The 18303-nt window shown below is 48.1% G+C and overlaps 1 protein-coding gene across 1 annotated transcript in view; it reads left to right on the forward strand.

Annotated features, from left to right (window-relative positions):
- DSCAML1 (DS cell adhesion molecule like 1) overlaps positions 1-18303 on the forward strand; it is a 329691-nt gene that overhangs the window by 151023 nt on the left and 160365 nt on the right. The gene's annotated exons all lie outside the window — the stretch shown is intronic.

Below are 18303 nucleotides of genomic sequence, written 5' to 3' on the forward strand. Positions count from 1 at the left end.
AAGAGTGAGAATTTGATCTCAGGTTTTTAAAATTATTTCCCCCGCATCATGCCTTTCAGTGCCCTGCCAAAAGAATTTGCTGAGGAAGGGGCAAGAAAATTAGATGCCCTATGACCTATGGCCTGCCATGGCTGTGTGAAAACAGATAAAGATGTATCTATAAACTACTTCACTAGCAAAAAAAAAGTAAGATAAAATAAGAGAAACTTTGCATTTCCCAAAATGTAGCCATGTTTTTCAAATCTTCATTTATACCCTTGTAAGTATACCAACATGAACATTTTGGAATCAAAATATGTTATCCATAATCTACTTTTAAGTTCTTTAGCTAAAAAGGAACCACAGATTTGCAAAGGGCACAAAAAAAGATTAAACATCTTTTCCATTATCCTCCAAATCTTCATTTTTCTGGAACGGATCTCAGCCCTGTGGTCTAAAAATTCACAAGTGGGACTCTCCGGCCTGGGAGGGTCTTGATCTTTTGTACTTTTCCAAGGACCTGCGTCTTGACCAGAGGCAGTTACCACAGAAGGCTGGCCTGGGTGCCCATCAGGTGTCCTGGGCCAATAGCCATGGCCTGGCCACACCACCACCACATGGAGGCCCGGCCCCGATGCGGCAGCCAGGTTGTTTCCTAGCGACCAGGTTGGGCAGAGAAGGCCTCAGACCAGCCGCCCAGGCTGGAGTAGTCACTGAGCACTGGGCCTGACTTGGCAGCCCTTGCAGGCGGCATAAGGGACTGAACAGATGGGCTGGCACAGGCACCCCCAAGCTAGAAACATAAAGGCAGGAGTGGAACTGGGGAGGGGACAGAGAGAAAGGCAGAGAGGACGGGTCAGGAGTTGGCTCCGTGAGCCAGCCTGGGCGAGGCGCTTTGGGGCAGGCTTGGTGCTGGGGTGAGTCAGACAAAGGACTCAGCCTCTGCGTCATTCAGCAGCCCTGTGTGGAGGGTCTTCAGAGTGGTGGTGGCACTTAAGCCCATCCCAAAGGGGGCTAAGGGACATGCCTGCAGGTATCATTTGGGGGCTGCCTAAGGGAGCCTTAGTAGCAAGAAGTCCCATTTCTCAATCCCATGCTCTCCTTTGCCCTATTGATATGCCTCTCCCCTCCCTGCTCTTCATTTTCCCCAGCCATTAATGCAAGCATCTCTTTGCCTGCAAAGACTGATTCTTTTTTATTTATTTTTTAAGCAAACCAAACCTAAAAAAGAGAGGATGACAGTCACATGGACATTTTAGGCTATAGACCTATTTTGTTTTAGGGCTAGAATGTGTTTATATTTAGATAGATGAGTTTCTGAAGCTGACTTGGAATGATAGGAAAATTTATAAGAACAGGGGATCACCAGCCTGCAGAAGGGAAGACTTGGGGTGTTTGGGGAAACACGACTCATGGGTAATGAAAAAGTGAAGAGCTATCGTATGAAAGAGGAAATTCACTTATTCTCCAAAGAGCAAAACCAGCAGGTGGAAGTTCCAAGGAGATAAAAATTTGTTTCATTATATGGAATGTTGTTCCCATAATTAAAGCTACTTTAAAATGGAATGATGCCTTTAGAAGGCAGCGAAATCCCCATCAATGGAGGTGCTCCAGCAAAGACTGAGCAACCACCTGGTAGAATGTTGGAGAAGCCATCCAACCACTGGATGAGATTAAGACCCTTCCAACCCTGCATGTCTGTAACTGTATAAAAGGAGCTCTGTTGAATAGCTCAAAAATTTGATTCACGTAATGTTGAATTCTACATTCTTTGGCCATTGTCCTTTCTGCATGAGACATCATCCTGGAGAAGGTATTGTGGAGATCAAAGGTAGCATGAGAGAGAGAGACAGGCTATCCTACTAGTATAGACCTAGGTTATTACAAGTCTTTGCCAACTGCTGCCCAGGGGGCATTGTCCTGCATGGGCACCTGGGCATGGATACACAGTGTGTCCTTCAGCAAGTGCCAGCAGGACCTGGCCTCAAAACCCCTCTTCCAAGCTCGGTGGGGCAGAGCGAGGGAGGTGCGGGGGTGTATGTACTGAAACATGGCAGGCGCCATTTGTTTTCTAGCATCTCAGAGAAGCCCCAGCATCCTGTGGCCTGGAAATGGGGACTTGTTCTGGGTCACAGAACTGCAGGGAGCATGTGAGTGTGTGTGTGCGTGTGCCTGTGTGTTGTCTTGTGACAGTGTGTTGTAGGTTGTTGTTTTTTTCCCAAACGGCTTAATACGCCAATGTTTGTGGAGCATCCTTGGAATCAAAGTGTCTTTGGCGTAATTATTGTTAATTGCTTAGACTATTCTATAAACTCATCCAATTAAGAGAAAGTTATTAACTTTATAAAATATCGCAGGCATCCCACAGTGCCATGTGTAGATGGAATAACAGTTTGAGAGGCAAAGTCAGCGTGAAATATCATGCAAATGAGGAGGCTTATTTCCTTCTTTTTAAAAAATACGACAACATCCACACTGTGGGGGTGGGTTTCCTCTCAGTTGGCCAGAAACACTTGAGCCAGTGGCTGAGCCTGGAGGGCTTCCCAACCTGGCCCAGCTTCCCCAGAACTTGCCTGGGGTACTTTTAGTTGAGGCATCTAAGATCTCAGATGGTGTTCCCAGCAGGCTCCAGAAGCCCAGCTCCATCACTTATCAGCTGTGTGACCTTTCAGTGTCTACCTAACCCCTCTGGGCCTCTATTTCCTTCTCTGCAAGATGGGAATACTAACCTCCTAGTGCTGACTAGAGAATTCAATGAATTAATACACAGAAAACATTTGGAATAATACCTAACATGTATTGATAATAATAGTCAACAAATTTCGGTGAATAAGGATATGTTTATAATTGCTAGACTTTCCACTATAACTCTGTGAAAGGCTCAGTATTTCCCATAATGTTCCTCTCATCTGTTGTACCATAGTGAGAAATTATAAAGTCCCATTATACTGGTCACTAGAGTATTATTATTGTAAGATCAATCATGGCTCGGCTGAAATTTTTTTCTTTTTAATTTTTTAATTTTTTTCCAGCTTTATTGAGAGAAAATTAACATGTAACATTGAATAAGTTTCAGATGTACAATGTGATGATTTTAGGTATGCAAAATGTTACCATAATCAAGTCAGTTTACATATCCTTCACTTCACATAATTACCATTTCTTACTGTTGTTTTTGTTATGGTGAGAACATTTAAGATCTACTGTACACCACACATTATTATTAACTACAGTCTCCAGTCTGTCCGTTAGATCCCCAGAGTTTATAATCTTTTAACTGGAAATTTGTAACCTTTGACCCATGTCTCCTCATTTCCCTCACCCTCCAGCCCCTAACAACCACAGATCTACTGTTTCTATGACTGTGACGTTTTTAGATTCCACATATAAGTGAAATCATACAATATTTTTCTTTCTCTTTCTGACTTACTTCACTTAGCATAGTGCTGTCAAGGTCATCTGTGTTGTCACAAAAAGCAGGATTTTCTTTTTTATGGCTGGATAGTATTCCATTCATTCATTCATTTTTTGGCTGCGTTGGGTTTTTGTTGCCGTGTGTGGGCTTTCTCTAGTTGTTGCAAGCAGGGGCTACTCTTCATTGCGTTGCACGGGCTTCTCATTGCAGCTGCTTTTCTTGTGGAGCACAGGCTCTAGGCATGTGGGCTTCAGTAGTTGCAGCACACAGACTCAGCAGTTGTGGCTTGCAGGCTCTAGAGCACAGGCTCAGTAGTTGTGGTGCATGGACTTAGTTGCTCTGCAGCATGTGGAATCATCCTGGACCAGGGATAGAACTTGTGTGCCCTATATTGGCAAGCGGATTCTTAACCACTGCACCACCAGGAAGTCCCCCATTCATCTTTTATCCATTCCTCCATAGATGACCATTTAGGTTGTTTCCGTGTTTAGGCTATTGTTCATAACACTGCAGTGAACACAGGTGCAGATATCACTGTGAGTTAGTGGTTTCGGTTCCTTCAGATTAATACCCAGAAGTGATATTGCTGGATCCTACTATTATTCTATTATTAATAATTTGAGAACTTCCATACTGTTTTCCAAAGTGTCTGGACCCATTTCCATTCCCACTAACTGTGCACAGGTTTCCCCTTTCTCCACATCCTCCAGAGCAATTGTTATCTCGTCTTTTTCACGATAGCCGTTCTAGCAGGTGCGAGGGGATCTCTCAGTGTGGTTTAGACTGTGTTTCCCTGAGGATTAGTGATGTTGAGGGTCTTTTCCTATGCCTGTTGACCATTTACCTTCTTTGAAAAAAATGTCTATTCCGTACCTTCGTAATGGGATTATCTGTGGTTTTGCTGTTGAGTTTTATGAATTCCCTATATTTTTGGATATTAGTCCCTTATCAGTGCATGCTTTGCAAATACTTTCTGCCATTCATAGGTTTCCTTTTCATTGTGTTGACTATTTCTTTTGCTGTGCAGAAGCTTTTTAGTTTGATGTACTCGCACTAGTATAACATACATGTGTCAAAGGACATAGATTATAGATGATTTTTCACAAAGTAAACATATCTGTATAATCATTGTTACTCAAGAAACGGAACATCACTAGCACCCCCAGACCCCCTTGCATTCTCCCTCCAGTCACTAATTCCCTCTCCCTGGAAAAAGCACATCAAATTATACAAAGTATGTTCCTTTGGGAGTCTGACTTCTTTTGCTTGATCTTATATTTGTGGTTCACATTCATGTGAGAGTCATTCATTTAAGACTGGAACAAACTCCAATGTGCATCAGCAATAGAACAGATAAACCGTTCTATATGTATACAATGAAATGCCACACAATAACGGGAAGCAACAAACTTCTGGACACCAGCGGCAGGATGGCCTTCCCACTGAGAACTGGTGGAGTATTTGTCAGCACTGAGACTGACCAGAGATCACTGAAATTCTTGGACCACCAACCGTGGCCACCTTCCTGAGCCCGTGTCAGCTCCAGCAACAGGGTCGGTTTCTCAAGCTCTGTCTCTCCCACAGGCCATGGTCCTGCTGGCTTTTCAAACTGCTGGGCGTGCCAAGCCACGCCCCAATCGAATCAGATGGCAGACAGTGAATTGGAGTGGAAAGCTTGGTAGGTCGTGAGCACGTCTCCACTGGAGACGTGTAAGTAGACGTTAGAAGGCTGCTTAAAAGAGACATTTGAGCATCAAATGGCCAGAAAAAGGCTGCAGCCACAAAGCCCAGCCGTGGGACAACCTCTGCGTTTCCTGGATTAGATGAAAATGCTGATTGCGAGCTAGCTGCTGATCCTGGCTCCATCCAAGTGAGCAAAGCTTTCTAGCAAGAATCTGCATGTCCCTGCTCTGCGGGGACTCCGCATGCTGCTCCCAGCCCAGGTCGTGGGCGTACCGCTCAGTCAAAGAACACTCCCCAGTGACCCAAGGGGCATGGATGAGAACGCTTGAGCCAATAGCTACTTGGTCACCCCTCCTAGTCAGGTGTGGGAAATTGTATTTGTGAGGCTTTCCTTCCCAGGGAGGGGATGCTGCCTCTCCACCCACCAAAAGCACCTGCTTGGGGCTTAATGAGGTCCACTGCCCAGGTGCACTTCCTTCTCTGTAACCTGGCTAACCACATGGCCTCAGCGAAATGGAGAGCTGCCACCCCAACACTGAAAGACCTGCCTCCACCTCTCCCTAAAACTGACCTCAAAGAACAAGTTCAAGTCATTGGACGTCACCGCACCTGCTCCCCTGTATACATGCCTGCTTCCATGAAATCTTCCCCAGCTTTGAGAAAGCAAGCTCATCGTGGTCTGAAGTTCACACAGTGAGGGTGGCAAGTAGGATTAGCCAGCTCCCCTGGCAGGCCTGGCGTCCCAGACCTTAAAGTGTGATGGGGGCGCAGGAAAAGGAGGCAGAGGCCAGCAGCTCTTCCCCAGGATTAAGGGCACAGAGCAGCATCTTCTTTCCATTTCAGCACCATCGTCACCTTCGTTTTCCCATTTCACCACCACAGCGGCCCATCGAGAGGGCATTTTTGTCCCCATTCCCCAGAGGGGGTAACAGAGCTGCCAGTGACCGAAGTCACTCCCCCCAGATTGACAGATCTTCCTGCCACATGAACCAGGGGCAGCCTGGGATGCCGTGTTCCACGGTAGATTCTTTGCCAGCTTTCTCCTGGGTGCAGTGATCTGACCACAAGCTGCGCCCTCTGTCTGTCTGTCTGTCTGCACCCTCAGAGCCACCCCCTTGCCTCGGGCTCGCCTCCGGCCTGATGCTGCCCTGGACCAGGCTCCCTGCAGAGCCAGTGCCTGCCACACTGTGAAGGGGCAGATGCTGAGTCTTGTGCCGTGACCCAAGGCTTCTCCTTGGCCACCTCGGCTTCTCCTCCCCCCACTCCAAGAAATGAGCCGCAGTCTGTTGCAGGTCAACTCCCTGAATGTCCAGACCCCTCCCATGGTTTCCACTGGAGCCAGGAAGCGCAGCCTGGGCTGAGCACCACCCGGCCCTGGGCCTCTGTCCCAGTATCGTTGTCCATTAGCTGTGTGACCTTGAGCAAGTCGCTGAGCTATTGTGAGCCTGGGTTCCTCTTAATTCCCACAGGAATAATGATCCCTGCCCTGCCTACCTCAGGAGGTTGTTTTAAGACTCAACAATAGGGTATTAAAAGGGGAAGAGGAGAAAGAACCCAGAATCAGCTGAGAGAATGAAAGCTTTTTCATTAGATAATGTGACTTCACTTTAGCATCTCCTGGGGAGCTTTTAAAACTCTGGATGCCCACGTTGCACCCCGGGCCAGTCAGAATCCAGGCATCCCAGCAGCTGCCCTGAGCACCAGTGAGTTGAGAACCAGCGTTGTAAAGTCCTCTACCCACATGAGGGGTATTGGCAAGACTACTATTTCATCTGTTAATCCACTCACCAAGGCCCTCTCCACACCAGGCACTGGGCTAGATGCTGGGGGTGGAAAAGGGAGCAGGCACAGAGCCCTTGTTCTCAAAGAACTACAGTGTCTGGAGAAAACAGACATCAGATGAATCACCATCCACATGGGTGCAGAACTGCCAGTGGGGAGCAGGCTCTGTGGGAAAGACATGCAGACACCTACAGATCTTGCGGGTCTTTTCTTCCCTGTGACCCCTTCCCTCTGCTCCTTCCAGGGAAGCATGCAGGAAAAGTAATCCTAAATATCCAGAGAGCCCCTAAACTTCCCCAAAGGTCCCACCCACCCCAGCATCCGGCTCAAGATGTAGCTCATAGAACTCAGTGGGCCTCCCTCCAGACTCCCCGCTTTTAGAAAAGGGAAGGGGTGGCCCGGGGGCTGCCTGCAGCCCAAACCTCGGTGCTCTGCAGGGCCTGCTCCTACCCTCCCCTTGTACCCTCCCCTGGCTCTGGCAGGAGGCAGCTGGAAAGAGCAGCCTTAGTCCCAGACCCCCTGGGGCGGGTTATATTTGGATGTTAAAAGTAATGACACATCTCCACGCAATCCTCCCTCCCTCCTGCCTAACACGGTGAAGTCTCCTGGCAGGGAGGGGGCTGGCTTATATTTAGGTCTGGCATTCCCTGGTAGGCATCCTGTTCTGAAATGGAAATTCTTTTAATAGCCAGCCAGCCCGGAGCATTTAATGAGCTGGTGTTTGACTTCTTGATTTCTTGTTCTTGGTGGAGGACTACGAGCTGCCTCAGCTAATTAGGGGTCCCCCCCCCGACAAAGCATCCTATTTTTTGAGCATGGGGAAGAGGAGAGGGCACTCTATTATTTCTCAATGTCCCCTTTCCCTTTTAGGTTTCTGCCTCACCTGAGAACTGTGCTTTCTTGTAGAAATCCACCTCTTCCAGGAAGTCTTCCCAGATTTATCCACCTGCCTCCAGCCATCTCCTTATCATTACTGCAAAAGTGCCCTTGAGTCTTTTCCCTAGGTGCCTGCTACATGTCCCCAGCAGCATCAAGAGCACTGCAAGGATGCCTGTCTCCTCTTTGGAATCAAAGAATGTTAGGGCTGACTTGACCATCTAGGGTCAAGGATCCTTTTAAGAATCTGATTTTAGGTGCTGGTGTGTGTTGGGGCAGGGAGTGGGGGTGGGGAGGATGGTGATGACATGGAACATGGACTCTCTACCCGAAAAAAAATATGCATATACACAAAATGTGAACACAATTTCAGGGGCACTTGAACCCTCAAAAGCCCATCCATGGACCCTAGGTTATCTAGTCTAACCTCTTTGACTCACAGTAGAAGTTATGACCAAATCAGAGATGGAAAGTCACGCAGCGAGTGGGTGGCAGACCTGGGACTTGAACCCTGGCCTGTTCTCTGTCCGCCTCACCCCGCCAGGCTTCTTCTATCCGTACTGCCCTGTACTGCCTCTTCATAGGCTCCCACCCCTACCCTCATCGATGATTGCAATGAGTTCTCTGTGAGGAGCGACAGGCTGGCCTGGTCCTGGGCTCCCTGAGCCTCTACAGATGCCAAGGGTGTGGAAGGAGGGAGGAAGGGCGTGTGGGGCTGGGAGGGCTGTGCAGTGTGGTTCTGGCCGGGGACAGTGGCAGGGGTGTCACTGGCCCCCTCACTCCTGAGCATTCCAGGGTAACCAGTATTGATCTCTTTATTACCTCCTGGAAGGGCAGCTTCATTTGTCAAGCAAAACTACCTCTGTATCTGCAACACAGGAATTGATCCACAGCCAGGCTGGTGGTTGGTATGTTAGGGGTGGGGGTGGGGAGGCAGGAGAAGGAAGCAGGCTGGAGAGGAGATTGATAGCATGATGCTGATGTGGAAAAAGAAAATAGAAACCTTCCAGACTGATGGGAAACATCTGCCTTGTCTGATGATATTTTCTGAGTTCTGGGATGGGAATAATGCAGTTTGAAAGTTGGCGGGCCGTGGGGTTTGGCGTGCCTGTGCTGGGGAGAGGGGGAAGGAGGCAAGGGCCTCTCAGCATGGCCTGGGGGCTCTGTCTGGAAACTTCCCCAAACATACAGGCAGCCAAGATGGGCCTTTTGTGTTGAGGCATCATTCGTTTCGATTCTATCCGGAGTTTATTGAACACCTACTGTGCACAGAGCGCTGTGCCTCGGGCTGAGGGGCATTCGGAAATGAACAAAGATGGCTCTCAGCTCCCCAAGACCTCACATCCAATGGAGCAACAGGAAAATTCATAAACGACTCCAAAATTCAGCCAAGGAAATGGCCCTGCAGACAGACTGTGTTACAGGGCTGTGGGCGAGGTTAAATTCAACTAGGAACATTAGCAATTTCCTAGAAAAGATGCAGTGTGTCTTAAAGGCAGAATAGGACTTCATCAGGCAAAGGAAGGAGGAGAGGGCACTTCAGGGAAGGAAATGACTTAAATAAAGGCTTAGAGAGGAAAGAGGAGTTTCTACAGTTGTGGAAAGTGATTTGACAACTGCTGGGTCTGGAGTGAGGAGAAAAAGAAGGAGTTAAAGAGAATGATAGCCTGTCTTGCCAAGGCACTAGAAGGGTACTGATCTTTACCAAGAAAATGAGCTCAAGATGAGAAGTGCAGCAGAGGGAAATGATGAGTTGATTTGACTTCTGTTCAGTCATCCAGTAAATATGCTGGTTTCTCTGGTAGGCCAGATACTGCATCCTGCTTGTGGAATGCCATGTGACCGGACACGGTGCCTGCCCTCGTGGGGCTCCTAGTCCAATCGAGAGACAGGCATTTAGCAAAGAATCCCCCAAACCACAGCCTAGGGCGCTGCACTGCAAGAGCTCAGGGGTTCAAGAACTCGCTAAAGAAGCGGTGGGTGGCTGAGATCTGAAGGATAAGTACGAGAAGGCAGAGAGGAGCATTCCAGGCAAGGGAATGGCATATGCAAAGGCCATGGCCAGCAGGGAAGAAGGGAGGGGAGAAGGGTCACCCTGTGGACATTGAGAAAAGGCAGGTTGGGGCAAGACCCAGGAGGTGCTTCATGGGCCATGTTGAGAGTTTTGCCTTTTTCTACTTGTGCTGGCTGGTGTGAGCAGAAGCTCTCTCCCGTGCTGCTGGTGGGGGCGGGAAGGGGGAGAGTAGGTAGACAGGCATGTCCTCCCTGGTGGGGGTAACTTGGCAGGAGATAGAAACACTGGCAATGTGCATACCCTTTGACTCAGCTATTATACTTCTAGGAATTCCCCCTACAGAGATGTCAAGTATCCATTAGCACCTGTGCAAAGAGATCTATGTATAAGTTTGTTTGGGTTTGGGGTTTTTCTTTTTTTGTTGTTTTTAATTAATTAATTAATTTTTTTTGGCTGTGTTGGGTCTTCCTTGCTGCACGAGGGCTTCCTCTAGTTGTGGCGAGTGGAGGCTACTCTTCGTTGCAGTGCACGGGCTTCTCATTGCCATGGCTTCTCTTGTTGCGGAGCACAGGCTCTAGGCACGTGGGCTTCAGTAGTTGCAGCACGTGGGCTCAATAGTTGTGGCTCGAGGGCTCTAGAGCACAGGCTCTGTAGTTGTGGTGAATGGCTTTAGTTGCTTTGCGGCACGTGGGATCTTCCTGGACCAGGGATTGAACCCCTACCGCCTGCATTGGCAGGAGGATTCTTAACCACCGCACCAACAGAAAAGTCCCTTGGCGGCCGGGGGTGAGGGGTGGGGCGGGGAGTGGGAGGGGGAGTTGAAGTATTACTGGTAGTTGCAGAAACCTAGAAGCAACTTCAATTCTCAGGAATAGAGAGCTGGTTAAATAAATGGATATAGCTGTGTGTAATTGAACACTGGGCACCCATTATAAAGAATGGGGTGGCTCTGTGCACACCGATAAGGAATGACCTCCCCAAGATATTTTAAGTGGGAAAAGAAAAGCAGAAAAGAGGAGGCAAAGAGCACACTGGACTCCTCTGGAAGGTCCATGTTGAAGACCTCACACCTCCATTACCCATTCCTTCTGAGTCTGTCCTCACTGCCTGCCCCCAGCAGCCCTGGCTCCTGCCAGCCCACGCGTCGTCACCACATTTGGGGTCGGGGAGAGGAGCGGTCGCCCCCAGAAACTAACTAGAAATGGTTGTTGACAAGGTCTCTGTTGACACCTCAATCCCTTAGTCAGAGGACCAGAAAAGCCCGACACCTAACGTCTAGGGAACTGGGAGACGTGCATGTAATGTGTAGCCGAGAGGCGAGGAAGAATGTGTGACCAGAAAATACAGTTGTATCAACAAAGGGGGAGGGGGAGTTCCCCGTAGACTCCTCTGGAAAGGAGCGGAGCTGTCAAGAGCGTCTTTTTTTCTTTCCTTTTTTTGAAGTATAGTTGATTGACAGTGTTGTCTTTTATTATTATTATTAATTTATTTGTTTATTGGCTGCATTGGGTCTTCATTTCTGTGTGCAGGCTTTCTCTAGTTGCCACAAGTGGGGGCTATTCTTCATTCTCGTTGCGGTGGCTTCTCTTGTTGCGGAGCCCAGGCTCTAGGCACGTGGACTTCAGTAGTTGTGGCACCGGAGCTCAGTCGTTGTGGCGCATGGGCTCAGTTGCTCTGCGGCATGTGGAATCAGCCTAGACCAGGGTTCGAACTTTTGTCCCCTGCATTGGCAGGCAGATTCTTAACCACTGTGCCACCAGGGACGCCCAAGAGTGTCTTTTTAGCATGAAGAGTGTGCACAAGTAGTCCATGGGAACCAGCCACAATTTCTTTCCCCAAGCCTTGGGCTGGGAACAGCTGGACAGCTGAAATGCAGACAGTGCCGGTGCCTCTTTGAGGGGGCAGGATGCTCTCTTGGGTGTGTTTGAGGGCTGTTCCTCTTTTGGGAGGAGGTGGGAATGGGATGGTTTTCAGGTCAACAGTGATCGCTGGGGTACCCTCAGAAGTTCTTATAGGGAAGTTCAAGGGTGTCAGTTTTGAGAATCACAGGGAGACCGGGTCAGATCCATAGACCCTCTCTGCACTGGCCCACTGTGGCCACGGAAGAAGGCCAGAGTGCAAAGCCAGTCTTCCAGACCCTTAAACAGCACACCTCCCACTTCATTTCATCCAACAAGTACTGTATATAAAGTTAAAAGGCAAACTACAAGTCAAAAAAAATTATTTGAAACAAATATAGCAATGGGTAAAAATTAAAATCCTTCAAATATAGTACTCTTTTAGATTGTTAAGAAAACACCAACATCAGAAAAGACAAAGGAGCAAAGAATGTGACAGAGCGTCACAAAAGAAATAAAAATAGTTGAAACAAATATATTTTAAGAATCAACCTCACTAGTAATCAAAAATGCAAATTAACACAAGCTGCCATTTTGCCCTTTTCAATGTGGCACATATTCTAAAACATATTATGCTCAGTGTTGGCAAAGGTGAGAAGGACACGTCGGCAAACTGCTGATGATAGAAAAACTGGTACAATATTTACAGAGATATGTGTCAGTACTTATGGCAGTGTGTGTCAAAGAGCCTTAAAAATAATATTTCCTGTAGGCCTAATAATAATTTCATTTCTAGGAATTTATCATAAGAAAATAAACAGAAAAATACAGATAAAGATTTTTAATAGTGAAAAATCAGAAACGGTCTAAATATCAACAGGGTTTGTTTAGATACATCACAGTACATCAGTGTAATGGACTGTCACCTGGGCATGAAACATACTAGTTTATGAAGACTGTTCAAAGATATTAAAATGAAAAAAACCCAAAGATATTAAAATGTTCTCAGTTGAATGTGAAGAAAAATGAGCAGGAAATATAACTATGTACAATCTGATCTCAACTATACTGGAATATGTGTGTATGTGGGTGCGTGTTGTGTATGTGTGTTTACATGCACATATAAAATACTTTTTTATGTGTATTTAAACAACTTTTATATATGTTGTTTAAACACAACAATTTAATTTCCTTAAAATGATATTAAGGAAATTCACCAAACTATTAATAGGGAAAGTTGGGTTGTGGATTTCAACTCTTTTTTTTTATATTTTTCAATATGTTTCAATTTTTTAACAAGTATGCTTTATTTTTATGATCAGAAAAAAATGACAATAAAACTTACATCTATTTGCAAGACTGTGTTAACCATACCAGATCGTTAAGTATTGATGTCACCTCTCCGTTGTGGAATTGCTATATCTGACAATTGCCTTGCTGCTAAACTTTGCAATTGTTCATGCATGTTACCCACCAGATTTCCCCTGAGGTCTCATCCACCTGCTCGCCCACAGTCTTAGCTCAATGCCCTTACATAGGAGGTCTCGACGCACATGTCATGGGGTCAAACGTATACAGCACAATGCAGATGAAACTTCTGTTAGCTTCCACAACTGACCTCGTTTCTCAAGAGCTGCCTTCCTTCCGATGTAGGCGGAGAGAGGAAGTTATATATATGTATGTATGTATGTATCAGCTATTTTTTAACTGAAGTATAGTTAATTTGCAATGTTTTGTTAGTTTCAAGTGTACAGCAAAGTGATTCAATTATACACACATATGTATTCTTTTCCAGATTTCTTCTCCATTATAGGTTATTACAAGATATTGAGTATAATTCTCTGTGCTATACAGTAGGTCCTTGTTGTTTATTTTATATATAGTAGTATGTATATGCTAATCCCAAACTCCTAATTTATTTCCCTCCTACTCCCACTGTCCCCTTTGGTAACCATAAGTTTGTTTTCTATGTCTATGAGTCTCTGTTTTGTAAACATGTTCATTTGTGTCCTTTTTTTTTTAGATTCCACATACAAGTGATATCATATGATATTTGTCTTTGTCTGTCTTAGTTCACTCAGTATGATCATCTCGAGGTCCGTCATGTTGCTGCAGATGGCATTGTTTCATTCTTTTCCATGGCTGAGTAGTATTCCATTGTGTAAATATACCACATCTTCCTTTTCCACTCATCTGTCGACGTTTAGGTTGCTTCCAGAGAGGAAGTTTTAAACTCGCCACATAAAGAGACTACAGTCTCTCCCACTTCAAAGTGGTCTGTTGGGATGTGATGAGTAAATACTCCTGTGAGTTCCCATCTTTATCAGGAGCCTTTCTCCCCTGCTACTGAGGCCTCTGGATTCTTCTTATCCACGATGGCCTCTGGGTGCAGGGGAAACCCATCCCTGTGGCATTTGGAACAGACCCCTCTGGGTCCTACACTGTCTTCTTGCTGCAAAGTCCTGCCCTCACCACCTGTCCTGCTACGGTCTCCGCAGCTGGTGTGACCCAAGGTGTATTCTCTTAGCAGGGATGATCCGTGGGGACTGCTTGCTAGAACCAGACCTCCTCTACCTGCTACCTAGTTCCCCACCTTTCACTGAGGTACTGTGGGTCTGCCTGTGACTGGCTGCTGGTCTCTGTGTGCTAGCCCCTTCCTTAAAGCCTCTACTTTTGAACCATCCTAGTTGAATCCTGTTTCCTGCTGGGACCCCAGCTGATGCAACAGAGACACAATCTCTGCTGTGGATGGTGGCTCCCAGGTGGTCAGCATCGGTTAGCAGCATGAATGGGAGAAACCCAGACACAGACGGTGTCACTTTGGTTCTGTGCCTCCTCCTACACACCCTTTTCCTGAGACTGGTAGGCTGACTTCCCACTCTGGGCCAGTGGGCTGCCACCCCGTCTGCCTCTCCTTCCCCTTCCTCTGAGCATGTTGTGGCCCAGTCTCCAAGGTGGATAGACTCAGCCACAGAGCAGCACGAGGCCGTGCTAGGGTCAGGAGACAGGGTGAATTTGCTGCTGGGGTCGTGGATGGCCAAATGTAGAGTCAGTACTGCCCTGCCCCCTCCATCAGCTCCCACACCTCCTTGTGAAAGAGATGCTCACTTCTGGGCAGTTGGCTCTCAGAGCTGGTGCCTAGAACACCATCTGGTCCAGGCTGTCGTGAGCTTGCTGAGGGCAGCACTGTGATTTAGTCATCTCTGCATCCTCACCAGTAAGCATTGCCTAAGTGAGTCTGTGCTCTTCCCCTAATCAATTCCGCTACCCAATTCCTCCGTCCCTCAGTAGCCCCCTGAGGAGGCACCTTCCACAGGAAGCTCCTCTCGGAGAAGGAAGCTGTGGTCTGACTGGCACATTTGAGGAACACAGACGTCAGAATCTGAGTTCAGACTCCCTCCCTGGGTAGCAATGATGGGCTGGATGAAAAGCCATGGAAATAAATAAGATCCCTAAAATCTCCTGTAGACACAGAGAAAGGGGCAATCTGACATCTTGATTATCTGTGGAACCAGAGCAGGGTCGGGATGGGAGAGATGAATGGAATCTGTGCCAATTAAGAATGAGTTTTTCTTATAATGAGTGTATTATATCTAGGGGTAGAGAGACTATTCCACAGGGTTTTATAGCTGTCTCCAATACTTGAAGGGGTATCGTATGGAAAACAGATCACACTTATTTCAAGGTATAACTACAGTCAGTGGGTGAACATCTAGGGAAGGGGGTTTGTTTGATCCCCAGAGCTGTACACAAGTAGAATGGGTAGCCTAGAGGCTGGCCCTGCTGCAGGCAGGGTTTGAACAAAGGCTGAGTGACCTTCTCCAGGAGGATTGAAGATTCCTTCTGGGAGCCACAGAGGCCCAGGAAGGAAGAGAAGGTATTCCTAGACATTGATTTCCTCTCTGCTCCTCAGCATCCATTCACAGGGGAGTTTCAGGAAGGGAAGGAAGGAGCCCTGAGAGGGTAGGAGCCTCCCACCCACAGCAAACCTGAGAGTTCAGTGAGGAGTGTTCACTGCAGCTCCAAGAATGATTCCCCACATACCCCACAGAAGAGCCCTGCCTTGCTCTCCCCATTACACAGAAGGGAAGACTGAGACTGGAGAGAGGAAAGGATAATAAACCATTACTGTGTTCTGAGCACTTACCAAGCCCGGGGCCAGGCGTTGTGCACACACAGCTTCTAACCCTTATGACTGCCTACGAGGAGGTCAGGGTTGGCCCCATTGATAGATGAAGAAACTAGGGCTAAAGGAGATTAAGTGACTGCCCCACCCCTGATGGCACAACAAGAAAGAACTCACCCCAGGGTTCAAATCCAGGTCTGCCTGGTTCTAGCCCATCACATTGCTCCCTGGGGCAGGAGGTCCTCACCCAGACAACCTGAACTAAAGCCAGAACCCCCTTCTCCACCCTCTCACCTCTCCCCATCACCCCAACCTCCCCACCTCTTATCCAACCCTGCCTCCCGAGCACCTCCCTCCTGCACCTGCAGGCTACCCTGACCTAAGGCAGAAATCTAGTCCAACAAAGAGAGACTCCATGTGCCCAGGACTAAAAGAAGCCAAGTGGCAGAGTAAACGAAAGTTGGCTGAGGGCCTCTGCTTAAGTGCTTTTCCATTCTGCCTCATCTCTGCATTCTGGACTGGGTTGCATGTGACTCCGTGTGCGGGGAGGGTGCGCTGTGCTTGCTGCAGAGAGAAGCTCTCTGAGCTGGTTATGGGGGATTGGTACAAGAATGTGGGAGGCCTGAGCTGAGCCCCGGGAGACAGGGCGAGGTCAGCCCCATCTTTCCCAGACTAATTAGTTTCCCTGGGAAGTGTTTGTCATACCAGCCCCGCCATGGGGTAGGGTAGGGGGTTTAGGCAAGGAGGAGGGTCGTGGTGATCTAAAATCTGGGAGGGCGAGGGAGGCAGAGCAGAAGGAAGAGGCTGCTCTTCATCCCCTCCGATCAGGTCCCTCCCCAGACCCACAGCCAACAGACAGCCACAGGCCAGGCAATGGTGGTCCCCAGAGCACCTGCCTCATGTCCCCCTGGCAGGGCGCCCTGGATCCCAGACAGGCCCTGTTGCCAGGGAGGCAGGGCAGGCAGACTGGCATGGGACGAGATCTCCTTCCATTTCCGTCCCTGGCTCCTCCATCCTGGGCTCCCGGGACCGCCAAGCTGCTTGGCTCCCCACCTCATCCATCCTCCACCGAAGCCCTGGGAGAGAAGCTAGAAGTAGAAGGATAGGGGAGTGGAGAGCAGGATTCAATGAGGGAAACGATGTCTGCGAACGGGCTTGGCCCACCCCGTTCGAGCATGAATAAATAAAAAACTGCAATAATGAGGCAACCGCCTTGCCACACAGCTCCACAGCCAAGAGAGGGTTCCTTCAAAAGACAGAGCCGGTGCCGCTTCATTATTCATGAGCAGGGCCCTCCGAGGTGGGGGCCTCTGCTGTTTGTTGCAACTTAACACAGGCCTTGGTGGAGAGGGAGGGACAGGGCGGGGTGGGGGGGGGGCATTAGGAAGGGAGGTAAATCTCTGTGGAGCAACCAAATGCGTTAAGGGGTCAAGTTCACAGAATCAGCCCAGAAAGACGTTCAGTGCAGTTCATCCTCTTCTCTAACAACGGTTGGAGAGCTGTGGCCATGTGGGGTCACACACGGCACCTCTCTCTCCACCCCCTGGTACATGAAATCGTTTATGCCACCAAATGTTCAATCCACTGTCATGTACTGAACACCTGCCACGGGCCAGACACCGTGCAATTGTGCAAGGCTCCTGAAGGTGAGTGCGACGCCTGCATTACCTACAAGAAGCTTGTGCTCCAGTGACACCAGGGCACGGAAGGCAGTCTGCTTGGGAGAAAGACCAGGCTTTGAGTCAGACGGGCTTGGGTTTGGACACCGGCTCTTCCAGTGCCCAGCCATGGCACCTGCCCATCAGAGCTTCCTCGTCAATTAAATGGGGATAAGAATGGCTTCTTTGAAATGCCATTTTAAGGATTATAAAGAAGGTGTCTGGCACAATTCCTCACACGTGGTGGATGCTCAGTAAATTAGAGCTGCTGATGGTAGTAGTAGCATTTGACCTTCCTACAAATGTCTTGATCTTCAAGATCATTCAGGAAATTGCCCAAGCTTTTCTGTTTCTACCCAAAGGCTTGACACTTCTTAGAGTAGCCCTTCTTATCCCAAACAATTCCATTAATGCACTTCGCTGGAAGAGAAATGTTGATCTGACCTCTTTGAACATAAAAACCTTCCTTCAGGATGGTTCTGCTGCGTGACCCTTACGACATTAGCCTTATGCATTAGGAAATGATAAAATTAAACTGATAACATTTTTAAAATTTATTTTATTTCTTTCATTTATTGGCTGTGTTGGGTCTTTGTTGCTCCGTGCGGGCTTCTCATTGCTGTGGCTTGTCTTGTTGTGAGCATGGGCTCTAGGCACACGGGCTTCAGTAGTTGTGGCACGTGGGCTCAATAGTAGTGGCCTGTGGGCTCTAGAGCACAGGCTCAGTAGTTGTGGTGCACAGGCTTAGTTGCTCCACGGCATGTGGGATCTCCCCAGACCAGGGCTTGAACCCGTATCCCCTGCATTGGCAGGCGGATTCGTAACCACTGCACCACCAGGGAAGCCCTAAACCGATAACATTTACTGCGGGCTCACTGGGCGTCAGGCACTGTGCTAAGTCCCTTATGTCCATTATTTAATCTTCACAGCAA

This window comes from Hippopotamus amphibius, chromosome 9, assembly GCF_030028045.1.
Source record: "Hippopotamus amphibius kiboko isolate mHipAmp2 chromosome 9, mHipAmp2.hap2, whole genome shotgun sequence".
Classification (NCBI taxonomy): Eukaryota; Metazoa; Chordata; class Mammalia; order Artiodactyla; family Hippopotamidae; genus Hippopotamus; species Hippopotamus amphibius.